Here is a 6,000-nt window from a genome sequence, read left to right on the forward strand (position 1 = left end):
GCAATTTGCTTGTACATTTTCTATGTCTCTGGCTTTGATCTCTTTCTCATGACACATCTCTGGTCCCCTGGGGAGACTCCTGCATCTTTAGTCCAACAGAAATCCTTGGAATACAACCAGATTTTAATTCTGGGATCTCTCCTGGCTCCATCACTAAAGCTGAGGGCACTCAGTGGATCTCTCACTTTCTATATTTCTCTGGGGAAGAGTCAGGTCCAGGTTATGATGTCACAAAACTGCAGAGAAACACATGACATATGCTCAGAGAGGTATATTTAAGTTTCAAGTCTCTAAGTTTAGAAGGGAGGATCACCTCCCAAAACTCTCCTCTTGAGAGAGCAAGATAGTAGCTCTCTCCAAAGAAATCTCTTCAAAAATCTTTTCCACACTCTGAGTATGTTTTATATCCCTGATCTAGTTTAAGGCACAAGAATTGAAGATCTGTTTCTAGGAGATATTTCCTCCTGTAGAATCTGCATTGGCTATTTGGCTATGAAATTTCACATCTGTTTTATCTTATCATTTTTCTATGTTAACCTCAGTTCTCCAGAAAGAAGAGCATGAAACATAGGCTATGTGCAAGTATTGTATCGGTTGGTGTTCCAAGGAGCTGGATTTGGAAGACAGGAGGAGAAAAGGAAAAAGGAGGGGGGAATTAATACAAGGATTCATAACAGAGTTTGCTACCACTACATGCTACTAGTTGCTCTATCCCTTGGAAATAAATGATTTTAAAAAAAGCATATGATATGCTTTTCAGGACCTTCAGTGCCCAGTTGGTCACAATTTTCAATATGGGGCTTTAATTCAGGGAAAACAATTGGGTTTTCCAAGCAAAGACGTCCACAGAGAGCAGGAAGCAAGAGGGTGCTGTGATGGCCTAGAAAATAAGCTAAAGGTTTTACTCTTATGTGAAGTTGGTTATGTCTACACTGAGCAGGTGGAAAAGAGACAGATGAGAACAAGAGGAACTCAAGTAGAGCATAGGAGGTGTCCCTCACTTGCTGGCTGGTGCACGCTGTGTGCAGAAACTTCTAGCCCATGAATTCACTGGCACCATTCTGGCTTCTGAGCAAGATCCCAGAGCCGTAGAGGATGGAATGCATACCCAAGCTTCCATGCAACGTTCTATTACATATACTTACATATACTTAACTTAGAAAGTATACCCAAGGAATTATCACGATTAAGGGATTGCACTCTGAGAGTGGGAGGTGGATTTACTTAAATATTTTTCCCTTTTAAAATTTGAATCTGGGGTTTAAAAAAGAAACAACTATATGACAGTTGACTGAAGCCTCTCATGTACACCTCCTGAAGCCCATTCACCTTTTGATGTCTTCAAAGTAGCCCATGTATCAAGTTGGGTAATTATAATTCCTACACATCTAAATAAATATTTGCTAAGTCTGTGTTTTCCAAGGAATATATTGTTTGGAAGGTTTTAAAGTGTTAAACAAATGGTACTATATTCTGTCATCAATTAACTGCTTTTATTTTCTTAAAATTATATTTTCAAAGATTACCCATGTTGAGACCCAATTTTCTATTTCATTAGTTATGGTTACCCTACGGTTTTTCATATTTGAAAACATATCATTCTGTATTTATTCAGTCTTTCCTGCATGAGCACTGAAGTTTTCTCAACCTTTGTCTATGACACCCAAGTTGCTAGAAACATTTGTTATATATTTTCCTGAACATATGAGCAAAAAAGTCTCTATGGTTTATAGAGAAAAAGAAGAAAAAGTTGTTGACTCAAAGGGAATACATATTGAATTTTACTTTATATTGCCAAATTGCTCTACAAAGTTGTTGCATAAATTTATATTCCCACAACAGTGCCTACTGTACTATCTTCTCACTGGTGGTGTTGTCAACCTTCTTAAACCTTGCCAGTGTAATGGACATGGAATCTCATCTCATTATAGTTTTATTAGGTATTTATCTGATTACTGCTGAGGTTGACCATCTTTTCAAATGCTTATTGACTATCTTGGTTTCCTCCTTTCCGAATTGCCTGTTTAAAGTTATTGTCAATTTTTCTATTAGATTGCTTGTCTTTCCTGATTTTTATGAGTTATTTATATTTTTTGATACTCAACCACTAAGAGAAACATACATTGCAAATATCATCTCTCAGGCTGTGGCTTGTCGTTTAACTTTTTTTTCTCATAGTGACTTTGATTGGTCCAAAGTTTTAAATTTAATGTAGTCAAACTTATCAGGGTATTTTTGTGTGTGTGCTTTTTAGAGAGATATTCCCTATACCATGTTATAAACATGTGCTCCTTCATGCTATTTAACTATATAAAAGATTTGTTTTCGTCATTTATTGTTTTTATTCACTTGGAATTGGCATGTGTGTGTGTGTGTATGCACAGGCTGGGCCATGGAGCAGAAGTAGGATAGGGATATTTGGGATTTAATTTATTTTTCTTCTGTGTGTATTAACTGTTGCTTCACCATAATTTACTAAATTATGTTTTCTCTAATTAATTTTGCCATTTCACTCATATATGAGGATTCCATTTAAGAGCTCTTTTTCTACTTTATTCTACTGGATTATTAATATATTCTAACTCTACTACCATGCTATTTTAATTAATAGAGCTTTATAATAAGTTGTAAAATCTGGTAGGGCAACTTTCGAATTCTTTAAATGTATGTATTAATTTGGTTAGAATGGGTATTTTTATGCTACTGAGAAGAAGACACGTCATCGCATTTTTTAAATGGCCTAACATTATAGTTGTAGGTTATTCTCCCTATATGTTGCCATTTTAAGGTTATCCTCCCTATATGTTGCCATACAAGCCATATTTTGGGGAGAAGGAAGCATTGTTTTTTTGAGAATCCATAATATAAAGTGTCTCACTCTTTTTAAGGAAAACCTAAGCAAGAAAGAATACCTGTTTTAGCTGAGAAACTGAGACACTTGTAGTTCTCTGAAGCTGTGGAGGCCCATGCACAGACCATGACAGGGACCTATGCAATTCTCAGCCTTTATATCCTTTCTTTCCAGTTATCAGTGTGATTTACGTGTTCTTGGATGATATCTATTTTACATACTAGTAAATGTTTATGACATGCAGTATTGAGCAGCCTTGACTTCAAACTTTTGCTCTTTATGTGGTGTGTTTACCAAGAGTCAGTTTAGTTTGTTCTCAAAACCTATTTATTCTAATTTTATGTGTTAATACAATAACATAATTTAATTATCAGGTAAACCAATTAACACAAGCCTGAAAAATGGTATTTGTTCCATAAAATATAAGCAATATATTTTGGAAAGCATAAAGATGTATTTACATAAAAACATAAATCAATTAGATGTGGATGAGATAAAAATAACAGGGGGAATTATTTTAAAATAAAAATTCTGGGGACTTCCCTGTAGCGCAGTGGTTAAGAATCCTTCTGCCGATGCAGGGGACACGGGTTTGATAGCAGAGCAGCTAAGCCTGTGCCCCACAACTACTGAGCCTGTGTGCTGAAACTATTGAAGCCCATGCACCTAGAGCCTATGCCCCGCAACGAGAAGCCACCGCAATGAGAAGCCCGCACACCACAATGAAGAGTAGCCCCAGCTTGCCGCAACTAGAGAAAGCCCACGTGCAGCAATGAAGACCCAACACAGCCAAAAAATTAAAATAAAATAAAATAAAATAAAAATTCTGCATTCTTTGCCTCAAATTTATGCTCCTACTTTAAATAAAATAAAACTGAAACTAGCAGAAGCTATTGTAGATTCACAATTTATGCAAAAAAAGAAATTTGCAACCTAATCAAGCACTTATATTAAAGAAAAAGTCTTGGCCCTATGATCAAGATTGCATGTTTTGGTAAAATAATATTTTTGGTAATTGGTAAAAAATATTTAGGGCACAGATAGGTTCTATATACGTAATTTTAACCAGTGATCCCTCTTGTGTTCTATTATATTTGTTTGCTTACTCACTATACAACCTTGTAAACAAATCTCTTTGAATGATTTCTACAAAGCTTGGCTTCTCTTTGAAGTGTTATCATTTGCTATCCATGGCTCTAACCCTGCAACCCTCTCCCATTCTAATGTTAATATACCTCTCTTCTTCACAAGTCAAAATTCTCTTCCAGCTGTGGCAATTACTGGGATTTTTAAAGGAATGTTTTGAAATAAAAACTCTACCTTCTTGCAGGTTAAATTGAAAATGACTTCCCCATTGAGTAAAACATAGATAACCTGAACATTTCTGAGAAACTCCATCAAACAGCCCTCCTCAAGCAATGCCTCTAGGCTGTACTGTTTTATTTCTGTCAATCCAACACGTGTGGGCTACAAAAAGATTTAGCGTATGATTGGTACATAGATATTTCCTAAATTTGGGAGAAGAATATATTTACTGTCTTATTGTACAATTGTTTAACTGTTTTTATTTATACTTTTATTTATACTTTATGTTATAAAACTGAAGAGCTGAGTCTTTCTTTTTTTTCCTAAATGGGGTACTAATAGTCTAAAAGCTGTCATTAGTTTTCTGGTTCTAGATGCAGAAATATGTTTTATTTTAGAATGCATTATTATTATTTTGTTTGTTTTGTATTTTTTCACCTGTGGGGCTATCAGTTAAATGGATTTCAGCTTTACAAATATTGAGCTAGAAACTCCCACAAATGTCCTTACAGAAACAGTTAGAGTCAGTCCAGATATTGTAGACCAAGGTACCATATTTACAGAATATGTATCTATCTATATCATATATATATATGTTTATATATTAATAATATCAAATTCTGGTCCTTAACTTCACCTTTGGTGTAAAGAATTAAGTGACCAAACACCCAGCTAACATCAAAAAATGTATTTCTTTATTTTATAAAGCAACTTCCCAACTATTCCTAGGATATGTATTAATTTACTCATATTTTGTTTAATATCTCTGATATAGTACAATTACTATAGTTTATAATAAAAATCAAGTAAAATTCGCCTAACCTTTAAGTGAAAATTAAATAATTTTTTTTTTTTTGCAGTACACGGGCCTCTCACTGTTGTGGCCTCTCCCGCTGCGGAGCAGAGGCTCCAGACGCGCAGGCTCAGCGTCCAGACGCTGTTCCTTGGCCTCTAGACGAATCACTCACTCCAGTCTCAGCCTCCATGGTCACATCACTTTTTTCTCTGTATTACTCTTTGTCCTTTTCTGTTTCCTATAATAACACTTTCATTAATTTAAGACTCACCCTAACATGCCATAATCTAATCTTGATCCTTAATTACATCTGCAAAGACCTAATTTCCACATAAAGTCACATTCTAAAGTTCCAGGTGGGTGTTAATTATAGGAGGGAGGGGTCACTATTCAACCTACTACACTTATATGAAATCTGTTAATAACTGTGTGTGAAACTAGCGGCTTTAACAACAATACATTACTAAAGTGGATTTTACTCTTGAAATAGTAAATATGAGTGATACAATGCCAACAAATAAGAGAGAAATGGAAATTTTTATTTTGAGTTATACATTATTTAGAAGCTTACCTGTATTTGGAAGTGAATATTTAGATATTAAAATTCATATAAATGACAGACCTTGAGGGTATTACTGATACTGTTAACACTGATTAAATATGTTTGCAGCCTACATAATTGAAATGACATCACCAGTGAGAATTCGGCAATTTAGTGTTCCTTCCAGAGGGTTAAAGCCAAAGGAAAACTCAAGTAGTAAATATCAGCCAGTAAAACCAGAGTGCTGATGCGGGTGTGTATTAGACATTGAAAATCCCAGACCTGTTACAGTTTCTGCATGTCATTTAATGTGATGAAAATATATCTCCTTTTGACAAAGTGAGAGAGGGGCATGGACATATATACACTACCAAATGTAAAATAGATAGCTAGTGGGAAGGAGCCACATAGCACAGGGAGATCAGCTCGGTGCTTTGTGACCACCTAGAGGGGTGGGATAGGGAGGGTGGGAGGGAGGGAGACGCAAGAAGGAGGAGATATGGGAAC

This window comes from Phocoena phocoena, chromosome 7 (assembly GCF_963924675.1).
Source record: "Phocoena phocoena chromosome 7, mPhoPho1.1, whole genome shotgun sequence".
NCBI lineage: Eukaryota > Metazoa > Chordata > Mammalia > Artiodactyla > Phocoenidae > Phocoena > Phocoena phocoena.